The sequence below is a fragment of the Heptranchias perlo genome, chromosome 2, assembly GCF_035084215.1.
Source record: "Heptranchias perlo isolate sHepPer1 chromosome 2, sHepPer1.hap1, whole genome shotgun sequence".
In the NCBI taxonomy this organism is placed as follows: Eukaryota; Metazoa; Chordata; class Chondrichthyes; order Hexanchiformes; family Hexanchidae; genus Heptranchias; species Heptranchias perlo.
Genome location: NC_090326.1, coordinates 67,780,975 through 67,797,965, shown reverse-complemented (window position 1 = coordinate 67,797,965; position 16,991 = coordinate 67,780,975).

Genomic DNA, 16,991 nt, shown 5'->3' with positions numbered 1-16,991 from the left:
TCTGCTATAGAGCTGTCTGCCTTTGGAAGGTTGGAGTCGATGCAAAAGAACTTCAAAGAAACCTTCAACTTCTGTCTTATTTGATGCTCAGCGTTTCCAGTATCACTTTCTGTTTACTAAAGAAAACAACTTGTACAAAGTCAAAACTTTGAAGCACCTAAGCAATATCTCTTTTATACACATACATTTGCTTCCTTTTATAAATATTGGGCTGGATATTTAGTTCACCAAAATGAAAACCTATTCTTTTAATTTCAACACATTAAGAGCACCCAGGGCTTAAAATATGAAATGGAGTGCTTAAAACAATTTCAGATAAAAGAAAAAGGAAAGACCAGCATTTATATAGTGCCTTTTACGACCCCGGGACTTCCCAAAGTGTTTTATAGCCAATGAAGTACTTTTGAAGTGTAATCATTGTTGTCATGTAGGAAATGAGATAACTCTAAGTAGGCTGGAAATACAAGTCTCTTGAAGTAGAACATTTCAGATTTTATATACTACAACATTTCTAAAAGTTCAATTATAATAATTAAGGACATCCATGCGAACTTTTACAAACCGTTTGGCGCAGATATTATTCCATTTCAAGGTCTCCACTATTACGCAGGGTGTCATGCCTGGCCATCTGTTGCTGGTGATTAGGTGTAAAATCCAATCGCTCTGGAATCCGTTTGGTTTCTCACTTTGCACACCTCAGCTCTCGCTGCTATAAACATTTAGTACGGATTCTATGCAAATAGAATCGAATGATTCTTATTCACCTTTACGACTTCTTGTCAATTCATATACCGATCAGTATCCACATTTTAAATACTGATGCAATACATTCAAAAATTATCGTTCGCATATTTCTTAATAACAGCAAAAAACCTACATCACACCTTAGAAGCTGAAATCTTAAAAAAAAACTAAAAAGAGCACTGTAGCCATGAGCTCACTTTCCTACACGATATGTTATGATTTACTGACAAACGTATAGCAGACCTTTACTGCTGTTCCAAATCTTTTAACTTGAGGTGGAATTTATATTCGGCAAGAATCCAGTTGACAATCTAAATTCGCCATAATTTTCTAAATTAAAATAGTTCAGTCGTCTAATATCTAACATTGAATGATGCATGAGTTTTTATTTTGTTTAGGTTTTGGTTCCTCATTATTTCCCCTCTAGGAGCCAATTTTTTAAATGATCACTTTATGACCCCGTGGGGATACTCTTTATTCTTACATTATGGTCACTTTTTATACTGAATTGACCTATCATGAATACAGTAGTCTTCTTCGATGCTGTTTTCTTTTAAATCGGAGAAGAGCTAGAGTGACTCACGATAACCGAGAGATCGCCCACAATGTTCATTCAATTGTAACATTCTCCCTCTTCAATTTACCTTTTCCATGTAGAAACTCTGCATTTTCCTCCAGGGCAATCAGATTAAAGCTGATCAATATTTACTCAGTGTGAAAGGCCGACTGAAAACCTTATAGCTAAGAAACGGTTCCACTCTGCCTGCTCAGCCTTGTTTAATCTCCAGTTCACCGAAAGTTCAAGCCGAAATTAATTCAGCGTTAGGTCATTTTCAAATTAGCCGTCCTGTTTTAGCTCGGGGTGAGCCCCAGCTACAAACTCCAGACAAATCCCTTACACCGGCGACATGGTGTAAGCAAACGATGCATAATTACAAAAAACCTCTCAGAATCCAAACTAAAATACAGGGTATTAAGCAAATTGTTAGCCTTGTTTGAGGTCAAAGTTCATTCTATCACTGAATAAATGAATATTTAATTTTACTTTATTGCCCCATTCTAATGACAGGTCACGTTCTGAGTAATCTTCTCTATAAACATTGACGTCCTAATCGATACTGGGGTTTAGTTTTATGACAGAACCGAGACAGAAATGGTCAGCCACTATTGCAGGACTAACGAGACTTTATTGGCAGCAGATATTGTTTTAATATAACGATTTATTTCGTTGAAAGATGGCAAGTTACAACGGAATCCCGATTATTTAGCATTCATAAAGCTTATAGCAACAGCCTACAAGGAGATCCTAACAAACTGCTAAAAGCAAAAAGTTAGCGGACTCCTTTACGCATCACATTGGGACCATGAGTCCCAGATTGCAGGTTTGCGAATGTTTACGGTCAGTCCAATTTCCGCAGTCATTAGAATTCTGAAATATTTGTAGGGACTTTCCGTCTTTGCAATCCGCTTAACAGCGGCGAGACTCATTATGACGTATATGTATTATGAGTTTATATAAGGAGTCAAACAATATTCTAAGCCGCAAATAAAACGAGCACAATGAGCCGATGCAATTTGAAAATCACCACCTTTAATATAGCTCATAATGAAATGATCTAATTTTAAATTAAACTGCAGTGAATTGGTCAATGCTCCTGAACGCAACACAACCACGGTGTAATATAAAACGATGCAGTGATTATATATACATAAATATTTGTTAGCGACCTTTATCTAAAACAGTCCAATCAGCTTTTCAACTCTCAAATCATCAATCGCCACTGGACAAGTAGACCAGCTAAGACAATTTGACAGGATGAAGAAAGGTTTAAAGTGAAATGCACATATAAGGCAACCGAAAGCATACTGAGGGAATATTTATGGAATTGTGTGGGGAAGGGATAAAGTTTCGTTCAAATAACAGACACAGATGTGCATTTTAAGTTATCAGTAACACAAATAGATCTGGAAGAAATATTTACCCCCAACAGCGTCACATCATCAAACATACAGGGTAGAGTTGAAATATAGCGTGTCTGTACTGAACGCAGAGGGTACCAAACGAACAAGGTTTGGGTTATTCAAAGCACAACTTAAATATTATAAAAATTACATTGTTTATTTTAAATCATTTGAAGTTCACAAATAATCAGCAAATTAAAGTTCATATTTAAACGGTTTCAAAAGTGTGTGTTTTCTGAACAGCGAGTATCACGGGTTCTTGGGATCAGGAGATTAACGAAGTTTTCGTATTCTTTTCACCTCTGTTAAAGAGATCTCTAATTATCTTTGGGGATTGTGAGGAATAAGGCAAAAGTAATTCGGGGATGTTTTTGGACCACTTTGAAACATTTTCAATATTTACCAGCTTAGATCGACATGTTTATTTTAGTTGGGCAGTCGCTATTGTTATCAATAACTTTTTTAAAACAGACAACTATGAGCGTTTCTTGCATTTCTAACCTCATTTTAATAACACGTGTGAACTGTGCAGTCAGTACAGTATTAATCTACACCATAAGACAGTAATTTGTTTCGAAATAATTAACTGAGTCTATACACAGGACAATCCCAGTTCTGACCTTTTGATAGTTTTGCCCATAAGGTTAAGCAAACGTACTTCAGGTTGTAAGGGCCGATTCATCATTTTAAGAGGCCATGCCATGATTTTGGCAATGCAGTAGCTGCTCTATTGTGATATCTAATATTTTACATTTGGAAACAATAGCGGAGTTTAATAGTACATTTAAAATAAGCACGGAGTCAAGTATCAAAATACAGAAATAATAAAAACGATTGACAGCACATTACAAATCAACAGCCACCCATATTCCTTCTCTACCGTGGACATACATATATACGCACATTATAAATCAAAAGTTAAAATATTTAAACAAACTCCAGAATCATTTGTATCCAACTCCTTTCAGAATATTTCTTCTGATTAATACAATACATTTGAAGTACTGCTTAACTTCTTTAATCTTACTAACATTAGATGTAACAACTCTTCCATTATACAGTAATATTTGTGGATATGGCCATTTGTCCTTATACACATTTACATACAGGTCGGCCTTTCTCTTATGTTGTAGCATTAATATAAAATTTCGAAATCCAATAATATTGATCCTTAGTTTAAACATAATTTTCGCAGTTAATAGCAGGAAGTGTGAAGAGAGGAAATCGATATCAGTCAGAATGGACAGATCATGCGCCCAGTATTCAGCGATATTTAACAAAACCACACAAACTATAGAAAAGGCCTGGCAACAGTAACCGCGCCATTTATTTATATTTAAAAGAAAGTTTTCAAAACCGCTCGCCGCAAAACGAAGTCAACTTGTTTAGATATAAAACAGAATTATTAAGAATTTACATTATTTTTCGTTTCGTCGATGTTACCAGAAGCGAGCCTTCGCTCATTGTGAAATGAATGGCGAAAATAAAAATTCTTGCGTTATTACTCTGCAGCTGGGATTCACTTCGATAGGATCGTTTACCACTTCGCCCCAATTCTGTACTTAGAATTATATCAGCATCTCACGATCAAAACTTTTCTACAAACGTAAAACCATCTTTAAAGCTTTCGAAGGTTTTTTTGCAAATGTTGAGACGGGAAAAGCAGAATGAAGTGCTCAGAGGATTCGAGTTATTTTTATATTGGATAAATACTTGAAGATAAAAAATTTACAGGGCTATGGGGAAACAGCAGGGGAATGGGACTAATTGGATAGCTCTTTCAAAGAGCCGGCACAGGCACGGTGGGCCGAATGGCCTCCTCCTATGCTGTACCTACAATGATACTAATATATATATATATATTGCGCGCAATGGCTCACACTTTCCATACTGTTAACAAGAATCACACTGTAGCTGGCGTCGAATCAATGTAAGAGACTTAAATAAAAACAGATGATCTGATCTGCTAAAAATTTCAGGCTGAAAAAGCCTTACCATTTGACAGTACTAGAAACCAGAAACTTATGGCTGGATTAAACTTCTGTAATAAATTCTGTCGTCCATCGAGGTACATTATGCTGTAGGGGCTAGATCTGTTATCTGCCATATTCAGTGCACGCCAATTTCCAAATGCCACAAGCTACCTGTCGGTTGACAAGTACCGTCCAGTACCACCAGATAGGCTTCTCCCTCCGCTAAGATTGTAATTTTTAAAATCTAGAACTAGTAAATCAAGCCTTCGTGCAAATTCAATATTTTTATTTCAAAAGGTAGAACTAATACCCATTATTTCAGAAAATCAAGCGTTCTCCTGTCTTCATTGTTGAAAATTACACAAGCCACCAATAACCCACCAATAAATATAAAGCAAAGAAAAAACTTTTGAAATGTGCCTTATTAAAAAATCTCTAACGGTGAATGGTACAGTGTGTTTATATTTCTGGTCTTTATGTTTCAACTCGGTGTTCTGAGAAAGCGTAAGGTAAATAATAAGCCCAAGAGTGTCGTGTAATGAATGTAGGTTTAGTATGTCCTTCAATACTTAAGGCAGTTGAGAATTATGAATTTGTTATAAGCGACTGATCATTCTTATATAGTTGGGCTCCGACCATCCAGTTTGGTCGCTGTCTTTGGCTCCGGGATTTAGCTGTTATAAAGACAAAATAAAAGTTTTGCACCGAATTGCGGTAGACCGCAGCAGACGAGCAGCGCGAAGGGACGCGAGTCTATTTCTTCTAGGTGGTTTTTATATTCTAAACTCTACCGGGCTCGCTTTAATTCGGCGACTGTGAGCAGTTATACTGCTCATGTCGAGTCAGTGCGACGCTGATGCACAATGCGCGCTTGGGGCTTTTTACTGGCTATCACGACCCATAACATCGAAAGCGGTTTTTGTTTTGTGGGGCGTTTTTGCAAAAACAAAGCTCGAATAACAGGACACATTTTTCCTCCTTTTTCTTCCGTCTCAGAATTGTATTCATCTGCAGGACCTGAAAAAACCCAAGTCTTTGTGGTGTAATGAGCTCCTAGGGAAATCGATGATATTTACATAGGAGGAGCATTCTGTTTAATACACACCGTTTAGTGACACTAACTGGTGATCAACTAAAATTGGACGTTGAATTTTATTGCAGTTTATCGACGTAATTATTTACTTTTAAACGTTTCAGACCTATTATTTTGAAAAATAATTCTTTACAAACGTTTACAAAAAAAATCATCTGCCACACAGATCAGCTCTTCGGGTTTTAAGATAGCTTTGTATATTGAAGGGCATATTAATAAGTGACCACCAGTATTACTTTTAATTCAATTGAAATATAACGTATGTAATATACCGTGTATACCATATGCTAATATTTACCATATACGTGTAGGCGGTTGATTTTAAAATCATATTTTGCAATATGTAAGACTTAAGCAAATGTTCACCCTTGTCTTTAATGATGAGGGTAGGATTAAAAAAAGCTTTATAAATTCGACCCCAGTGAAGTCCTAAAATCTAACTTCAAACCCAAATTGTATCCTTTAAAAAGGTCACGTAATGTGGCGAATTAAACATTCGCAATGATGTATATTTTGATTGTGAAAATACATAAATCCTAAAGATAATATGTTTTCTCTTATCTGTGCATAATTTTCATTCAAATGCAAGGATCCCCTTTCCTAACCCTTGGTGCCCACCAGTTTTTAAACTGAGTTATCACGCTGGTATTAATATATAACATATACCTGAGAGAATGTACCAGAGAGAAGCTGTAATTCATTGCAGGAGCTCAGCTGAAGTGTGAAACCACAAGAAAACGACTACCTTGGTTTCTTAACGTAATTGGAGCCTGGTATTGAATTACAAGCGTTTGCTATTTCAATATATATCAAGTAGATTGTGTGTGTGTGTGTGTGTGTATATGGGGGGGGGGGGGGGGTGGTGGGGGTGCTGTTCTCTTATCGTTTAAAGCCAAGCATGCCCAATGCAGACTGCAAGTTTGAGGTGACGTAATAATAAGACAGATACAGATGAGGAAGCCCATTCAGCCCATGTTAGCTCATCCATAAACATCCTACAGTTCTATGTGTTGATCACACTTCGTATGAAGAAGAACCTCCAGACAACAATCCTAAATTTACCTTTGAACTTGTGCCTCCTTGTCCTATTGTCGTAGTTTGATTTAAAGTAATGTTCTGAATTTACTGTTTACTGCTGCATTTATAGACTGATAGCTAGAAATGGATTGCAATCAAGTACAGTAGTATCCTACTTATACCACCTGGCTAGACCTTTGATTTTTATGGCCAGAAGAGGTGCTCTGCACATGTGGGTATACACATGTGAAGTGCTCCTCTTTCCGCTGTTAAAATGTAAATGTTTTGAGAGTGCAGTGGGAGTGTTCACACTGTCTCAATTCTACAGAAGTGTAAAAAATGTTAAGGTGGCCCAAGGGACCCATTGGGCACTTCCTAAATCCAGCTGGACACAGCACTGAGCTTGCACTGCATGTGGTGTCAAACCCAAGTGGTGTGAGGCCACCCATTCCAGGGAGTCTCACATGGCTTCTCTCTAGAATCATGCTGGACCCAGATTCTGGACTTATATTGCAACCTTAGTGCTGGTGTGAAGTGAGAACTGCTTTGCACCAACACTAAAATTTTAATTGACGTGCCCCATTCTGTACCTCTGAATGGTCACTTAAAGTCATTTCCTCTCAAGGAAGATCAGTCCAAGAATATCCAGTCTTTCCTCATACCTTAGTCTTCTGATGCTAGAGATCAGTCACTTTCATCTTCTCTGTACTGCATCCAGGGTTTGAATGTGGCCCTTGTGTCTCATTGTCCAGAATAGGATACAGTATTCAGGTGTGATCTTACCAAAACAAAACGTAAGAACATAATTGGTTATTGGAGTATTTGATTACATAACAACATAAACATAAATATCTGCACATGCCAGCTGCTGTGGTATTACAAGATGATTAATGGTGTTGATGTATCTATAACATTGCACTGTAAGGCATGGACAATGTGGTTATTTGATAATAATCAACATGCCTATTTTGTGGTTGGAAATTCAATAACTGCCAATTACTATAAACATGATAATACTACGGATTTTAGGCAGTTTCAACTAGTGTTGATAAATCTGCAGCACAAACCCACCTCAATTTGGCAGCAATTGTGCCCTTAAATTGTACAGAAGCACTTCAAGTAAAAATGGAAGAAAAGCAAAAATCAGCAACTGTGGAGAGAACAGGCAAGTTAATGTTTCAGGTGCAATCTTCATCAGAATTGGAAACAATTAAAGATAAACAGCATTTAAAAAGAAACAGAACAAAGGAATTGAGTGAAGAAAACACACTCATATACAAGAAAGCAAGTATGCGTAGAATGACCTGTAAAGTGCTTAAAAGGAAAATAGGAGATGGTTAAATGGCTAAAGTGATATTAACATAGGAAAAGGTAATGGGTGGTGGAGTAGTGGTCCCACAAACAGCAATGAGACAATAACCAGATAATCTGTTTTAAGTGTTGGTTGAGGGATAAATATTGGCCAAAACACCGGGGAGACCTTCCCTGCTCTTCTTCAAAATATTGCCATGGGATCTTTTACGTCCATCAGTTTAACATCTCAATCGAAAAACAGCACCTCCGATAGTGCAGAACTCCCTCAGTACTACACAGTTAGTCTAGATTTTGAGCAGAAACATGGAAAATGGGATGGAACTAGCTGAGGATCCTGTCTACCATGGTGGAGGGGGGCTGAGGAAAAAGGAAGCATTTCAGAAGCTCTGGTGTGGAACTTGGCATCATCATCCCAACATTTGCAGTTTTTTCTGCTTTTTGTTCAAATAAAGATGGTTCTATTTATCTCAGCTGCCACCATTGTGGAATCTGCCCTGTGTACATTGTGGGCAGACTCCAGAGCACCAATAGCAATAGAAAAACAACTGTGCAGATGCAATCTTTGAGCATGCAGAGCTGCGTAAAAATCATGATTGCAGCTTTTGTTTTCCGGCATCTGGGGAAGGTCTATTCCAGCTGACCAATACAGGAAAACTCAATCCCCTGCAGCCAAAAAAACTATTTTGTGGGCCGAGTGTGCTTGAATTTCCAGTTTCTGCTGCTGGCAAGGAAGGCTTTGCACTGGTAGTGCAGACTTATAAAATGATTCCTGACATTTCTTAGTGTTGGGGTAACACATACATTCAGTGCTAATTGGATGTGACCATTAGCCAGCAGAATTTGATGATGATATGTAGAAGTGAGTTAATCGGTCACAAACTGATCACAATCAGCAAACTCACATGGAGGTACAATCACAGAATTTATTGGTTGTAATTAAGAAAATAATCTTTTGAAAAGATTCATGCAAATTGAACAATTCCACTAGTCTGTGATCAAACAAAGCAGATTATAATATACAGATGTTGTAATGATGTTTTATAGCCATGTTACTTAGTAATTAAAAATAAGCTTCCCACCATAGCCGGATTTTTCTTACCTCATGTCTGGGTTTGTTGTAGACTTGTTGATAGTGATTGATTGCCATGGTTATTTCCTAGAATATCAAAAAGTGAGTACAAAACCAAAAGATCTGAACTGAGACTAGAAACATTACTTGGCTGAGAACTGAGAAAAAACATAATTTTCTAATCAATAAATGATCCATATATAGGTTAGATCAGAAAACACTGAAATTTTGATGACCCTAGCTCAGGTATTCAGAAGGTGGAGATTCCTCCACTCAACCCCTCCACTGTCTCTCACTTGTCACATTGCTTGTTCGACATCCTGGATGAATAAAAATTTCCTCCAACTAAATATTGGACAGACCTAAGCCATTGTCTTTGGTGCCTGTGCAAACTCTGTTCCCTAGCCACCAACTCCATCTGAGGCTGAACCAGACTGTTCGCAACCTTGGCGTCCTATTTGACTCTGAGATGAGCTTCCGACCACATATGCGTTCCATCACCAAGACCGCCTACTTCCAGCTGAGTAATATCGCCCATCTCCACCGCTGCCTCAGCTCATCTGCTGCTGAAACCCTCATCTATGCCTTTGTTACCTCCAGACTGGACTATTCCAATGCTCTCCTGGCTGGCCTCCCATCTTCCACCCTCCATATACTTGAGCTCATCCAAAACTCTACTGCCATATCCTAACTCGCACCAAGTTCCATTCTCCCATCAGCCCTGTGCTCGCTGACCTACGTCGGCTCCCGGTCCGGGAACGCCTTGATTTTAAAATTCTTATCCTTGTTTTCAAATCCCTCCATGGCTTCGCCCCTCCCTATCTCTGTAACCTCCTCCAGCCCTACAGCCTCTGAGATCTCTGCGCTCCTCCAATTCTTGCCTCTTGCGTATCCCCGATTTTAATCGCTCCACCATTGGCAGCCGTGCCTTCAGCTGCATAGGCCCAAAGCTCTGGAATTCCCTCCCTAAACCTCTCCACCTCTCCACCTCTCTCCCCTCCTTTAAGATGTTCCTTAAAACCTACCTCTTTGACCAAGCTTTTGGTCAAGTGTGCTAATACCTCCTTATGTGGCTTGGTGTGAAATTTTGTTTGATAATCACTCCTGTGAAGCGCCTTGGGACATTTTACTATGTTAAAGGTGCTATATAAATGCAAGTTGTTGCTGTATGTTTATCATATTTGGTTAATAGGATCAGCTACATAGCTTAGACAGAATGCCATCAGTAAGGCCTTGCAGTTTGAACTACAGCAATAAAATTTCCCATCTTAAAACCTGATGATTTTTTATCCCTCACTGTGAGGCTATGGTAAAAGTGCAATGCAGTGATGGAGAAGAGTTTGTTTCCAAATAAACGTTTTATAGCAATCAACAGTGCAGCCAGAGCGAAGACCATAGCATCACGGGTGGCTCAGCTGTACAGGGGGGGAGGGAAAAGGTCAGGAGAGCATTAGTAATAGGGGATTCTATATTTAGGGGAACAGACAGGCGTTTTTGTGGCTGCAGACGTGATTCCAGGATGGTATGTTGCCTCCCTGGTGCCAGGGTCAAGGTTGTCACTGAGCGGCTACAGAACATTCTGTAGGGGGAGTGTGAACAGCCAGAGGTTGTGGTCCATATTGGTACTAATGACCTAGGCAAAAAGAGGGGTGAGATCCTGCAGGCAGATTTTAAGGAGTAGGAAACACATTAAGAATCAGGACCTCAAAGGTAGTAATCTCCAGATTACTCCCGGTGCCGTGCGCTAGTGAGCATAGAAATAGGAGGATAGAGCAGATGAAAGCATGGCTGGAGAGATGGTGCAGGAGGGAGGGCTTTGGATTCCTGGGGCATTGGGAACAGTCCTGGGGGAGGTGGGACCTGTACAGGCCGGACGGGTTGCACCTCAACAGAGCTGGGACCAATGTCCTCATGGGGAGGTTCGCTAGTGCTATGGTGGGGGGGGGTGTTTAAACTAATTTGGCAGGGGGATGGGCATCAGGATGTAGTATTGGAAAGGAGAATCAAGGGGCACAAAGGATCGGGAGAGAAAGATAGCCCTAGAGCAAGAAATAGTATGGTAGTAGATGGGACAGGAGAGAGTACAAGAAAGAGTACAAGAAAGTCTAAAATAGGTTTACAGTGCATGTGTGTAAATGCACAAAGCGTGGTAAAAAAAAAGGTTGGTGAGCTGCAGGTGCAATTAGCCACATGGGAATACGATGTTGCGGCGATATTGGAGACCTGGCTCAAAAAAGGACAGGATTGGGTACTAAATATTTCTGGATACAAGGTGTTCAGGAAAGATAGGGAAGGTAAGAAAGGAGGGGGGTGGTGGCAGTATTGATTAAGGAGAAAATTACAGTGCTGGAGAGGGAGGATGCCTTGGACGAGTCAAGGACAGAATCTATTTGGTTAGAGTTAAGAAACAATTGAGGTTCCATTACATTACTGGGTGTATTCTATAGGCCACCAACTAGTGGGAAGGAGATAGAGGAACAAAGTTGCGGGGAAATTATAGAGAGGTTCAAAAGCATAGAGTAGTGATAACGGGGGACTTCAACTATCCTAATATAGACTGGGATAGTAACAAAATAAGGGGTAAAGAGGGGGAGAAATTTTTGAAGTGTGTTCAGGAGAACTTTCTTGACCAGTACGTTTCCGGCCCAATGAGGAAGGAGGCATTGCTGGATCTGGTTCTGGGGAATGAGGCGGGAGAAGTGGAGCAAGTGTCAATGGGGGAACATTTAGGGAACAGCGATCACAGTATCATAAGCTTTAGAATAGCTATGGAAAAGGACATGGACCACTCTAAAGTAAAAATACTCAATTGGAGGAGGGCCAATTTCAGTGGGATGAGAACAGATCTGGCCCAGGTAAATTAGAATCAAAGATTGGCAGGCAAAACTGTAATTGAACAATGGGCGGTGTTTAAGGAGGCGATGGTTCAGGTACAGTTTAGGTACATTCCCACGAGGGAGAAAGGTAGGGCAACTAAAGCCAGAGCACCCTGGATGACAAAAGCGATAGAGAGGAAGATGAAGCAGAAAAAAGGGGCGTATGACAGATGTCAGGTTGATAACACAAGTGAGAACCAGGCTGAATATAGAAAGTTCAGAGGGGAAGTGAAAAAGGAAATGAGAGGGGCAAAGAGAATATGAGAATAGACTGGCAGCAAACATAAAAGGGAATCCAAAAGTCTTCTATAGGCATGTAAACAGCAAACGGGTAGTAAGAGGAGGGGTGGGGCCGATCAGGGACCAAAAAGGTGATCGACTCATGGAGGCAGAGGGGATGGCCGAGGTACTAAATGAATACTTTGCATCTGTCTTTACCAAGGAAGAAGATACTGCCAGAGTCTCAGTAAAAAGAGATGTAGTTGAGATACTGGATGGGCTGAAAATTGATAAAGAGGAGGTGCTAGAAAGGCTAGCTGTACTTAAAGTAGATAAGTTACCTGATGGTGACTTATAGGGATGCATCCTAGGAAGTAAGGGTGGAAATTGTGGAGGTTCTGGCCATAATCTTCCAAACATCCTTAGGTACGGGGGTGGTTCCAAAGGGCTGGAGAATTGTAAATGTTACGCCTTTGTTCAAAAAAGGGAGTAAGGATAAACCCAGAAACTACAGGCCAGTCAGTTTAACCTCGGTGGTGAGGAAACTTTTAGAAACGATAATCCGGGACAGAATTTGCAGTCACTTGGACAAGTGTGGACTGATTAGGAAAAGCCAGCACGGATTTGTTAAAGGCAAATCGTGTTTAACTAATTTGATACTGTTTTTTGATGAGGTAACAAAGAGGGCCGATGAGGGCAATGATGTGGAGTAGATGGACTTTCAAAAGGCGTTTGATAAAGTGCCACATAATAGGCTTGTCATCAAGATTCAAGCCCATGGAATAAAGGGGGCAGTAGCAATATGGATACAGAATTGGCTAATCTGTAAGAGTAGTGGTGAATGGTTGTTTTTTGAACTGGAGGAAGATATACAGTGGCGTTCCCCAGGGGTCGGTGCTGGGACCACTGTTTTTCTTGATATATATTGATGACTTGGACTTGGGTGTACAGGGCACAATTTCCAAATTTGCAGATGGCACAAAACTTGGAAGTGTAATGAACAGTGAGGAGGATAGTGATAGACTTCAAGAGGATATAGACAGGTTGGTGAAATGGATGGACATGTGGCAGATAAAATTTAATGCAGGAAAATGCGAAGTGATCCATTTCGGTAGGAAGAACAAGGAGAGGCAATATAAACTTGAGGGCACAATTCTAAAAGGGGTACAGGAACAGAGAGATCTGGGGGTATATGTGCACAAATCATTAAAGGTGGCAAGACAGGTTGAGAAAGCGGTTAAAAAAGCAAACGGGATCCTGGGCTTTATAAATAGAGGCATAGAGTACAAAAGCAAGGAAGTCATGATGAACCTTTATAAAACACTGATTCAACCACAACTAGAGTATTGTGTCCAGTTCTGGGCACCGCACTTTAAGAAAGATGTGAAGGCCTTAGAGAGGATGCAGAAAAGATTCACTAGAATGATTCTGGGGATGAGGGACTTTAGTTATGTGGTTAGACTGGAGAAGCTGGGGTTGTTCTCCTTGGAACAGAGAAGGTTGAGAGGAGATTTGATAGAGGTATTTAAAACTAGTAAGGGTCCAAACAGAATGGATAGAGAGAAACTGCTCCCAATGGTGGAAGGTCAAGAACCAGATTTAAGGGGCTTGGCAAAAGAACCAAAGGTAACATGAGGAAAAACTTTTTTACACAGCGAGTGGTTAGGATCTGGAATGCACTGCCTGAGATGGTGGTTGAGGCAGATTCAATCATGGCCTTCAAAAGGGAACTGGATAAATACTTGAAAGGAAAAAAAATTCAGGGCTACGGGGAAAGGGCGGGGGAGTGGGACTAGCTGGATTGCTCTTGCATTGAGCTGGCACGGACTCAATGGGCCGAATGGCCTCCTTCCGTGCTGTAACCTTTCTATGATTCAATGATTCTAACTTTTACAAGAATACAAAAATACACAGTATGTGGTCTGATCTTTGTAACCAAATGTGATAAATTATCTGATGAAGAATATAAACCCAAAGCATTAATAACCTGCCTTTTCTCTTTATAGATGTTGGCTGACCTGCTGTGTATTTCCAGCATTTTAAAATTTCCAACATTTGCAATTCTTTTTCTTTTTGATTTATGATACATTATGTACCATGTGACATTATGTCAGACTTGATAACTAATAACTGGGCAAGGCTACCGCATGCATTTTTTTACATATTAGGAGTCAATTGGCTAAAATCTATGTAAGAACATAAGAACATAAGGAACAGGAACAGGAACAGGAGTAGGCCATACTGCACCTCAAGCCCGCTCCACCATTGAGTAAGATCATGGCAACTCCACTTTCCTGAACGATCCCCATATCCCTTGATTTCCCTTGAGTCCAAAAATCTATCGATCTCAGCCTTGAACATATTCAATGACTTAGCAACCACAGCCCTCTGGGATAGAGAATTCCAAAGATTCACAACGCTCTGAGTGAAGAAATTCCTCCTCATCGTGAGCCTATGCCCCCTACTTCTAGATTGTCCAGCCAGGGGAAACAACCTCTCAGCATCTAGTCTGTGAAGCCCCCTCAGAATCTTGTATGTTTCAATGAAATCACCTCTCATTCTACCAAACTCCAGAGAGTATAGACCCATTCTACTGAATCTCTTCTCATAGGACAACCCTCTCATCCCAGGAATCAATCTAGTGAACCGTCGTTGCATCGCCTGTAAGGCAAGTATATATACGTCCTTAGATAAGAAGACCAAAACTGTATATAGTACTGCAGGTGAGGTCTCACCAAAGCCCTGTACAATTGTAGTGAGACTTCCTTACTCTTGTACTTCAACCCGCTTGCAATAAAAGCCAACATGCCATTTACCTTCCTAATTGCTTGCTGTACCTGCATGCTAACTTTTTGTGTTTCTTGTATGAGGACACCCAGATCTCTCTAAACACCAACATTTAATAGTTTCTCAACATTTTAAAAATATTCTGTTTTCCTATTCTTCCTACCAAAGTGAATAACCTCACATTTCCCCACATTATACTCCATCGGCCACCTTCTTGCCCATTCACCTAACCTGTCTATATCCCTTTGCAGACTCTTTATGTCTTCCTCACAGCTTACTTTCCCACCTAGCTTTGTTTCGTCAGCAAACCTGGATACATTACACTCGGTCGTTTCACCTAAGTCATTAGTATAGATTGTAAATAGGTGAGGTCCAAGCATTGATCCTTGTGGCAACCCACTGTCAACCTGAAAATAATCTGTTTACGCCTACTCTCTGTTTTCTGTCCGTTAACCAATCCTCTATCCATGCTAATATATTACCCCAACCCCATGAGCCCTTTTCTTGTGTAACAACCTTTTATGTGTCACCTTATCGAATGCCTTTTGAAAATCCAAATATACTACATCCACTGGTTCCCTTTTATCTACCCTGCTAGTTACATCCTCAAAAAACTAATAAATTTGTCAAACATGATGTCCCTTTCATAAAACCGTGTTGACTCTGCCTAATCATATTATGATTTTCTAAGTGCCCAGTGAGCACTTCCTTAATAATGGATTCCAGGATTTTCCCGATGACTGATGTCAGACTAACTGGCCTATTTTCTATTTTCTCTTTCCCTCCTTTCTTGAATAGTGGGGTTGCATTTGCTACCTTCCAATCTGCTGGGACCGTTCTAGAATCGAGGGAATATCGTAACCAATGCATTCACTATTTCTGCAGTCACCTCTTTTGGAACACTAGGATGTAGGCCATCAGGTCCAGGAGATTTATCAGCTTTTAGTCTCATTAGTTCCTCCAATATTGTTTCTCTACTGATATTAATTACATTAAGTTCCTCACTCTCATTAGCCCCTTGGTTCCCCATTATTTCTGGTATGTTTTTTGTGTCTTCTACTGTGAAGGCAGATACAAAATATTTGTTGAACGTCTCTGCCATTTCCTTATTCCCCATTATAATTTCTCCTGTCTCAGCCTCTAAGGAACCAACATTTATTTTTGCTGCTCTCTTCCTTTTTACATACATGTAGAAGCTCTTACAATCTGTTTTTATATTTCTTGCCAGTTTACTTTCATATTCTATTTTCTCCCTTTTTATCAATTTTTTGACATCCTGCGGTGTGACCAACTCGTTTAGCGAGTTGGTCACACCGCAGGTAAAGGGCATACAGGCAGGAAGTGAATGGGTGACCACCAGGAAGAGTAAGAGATGCAGGCAGGTAGTGCAGGGGTCCCCTGTGGCCATCCCCCTCTCAAACAGATATGCCACTTTGGATGCTGTTGGGGGGGGATGACTTATCAGGGGAAGGCAGCAGCAGCCAACTTCCTGGCACCACGGGTAGCTCTGCTGCACAGGCTGGGAGGAAAAAGAGTGGCAGAGCTATAGTGATAGGGGACTCAATTGTAAGGGGAATAGACAGGCGTTTCTGCGGCCGCAACCGAGACTCCAGGATGGTGTGTTGCCTCCCTGGTGCAAGGATCAAGGATGTCTCGGAGCGGCTACAGAACATTTTGGAGGGGGAGGGCGAACAGCCAGCTGTCGTGGTGCACATAGGCACCAACGATATAGGTAAAAAAGGGGATGAGGTCCTAAAAGCAGAATATAGGGAGTTAGGAGGTAAATTAAAAAATAGGACCTCAAAGGTAGTAATCTCAGGATTGCTGCCAGTGCCACGTACTAGTCAGAGTAGAAATAGGAGGATATTTCAAATGAATACGTGGCTAGAGGAATGGTGCAAGGGGGAGGGATTCAAATTCCTGGGACACTGGAAACG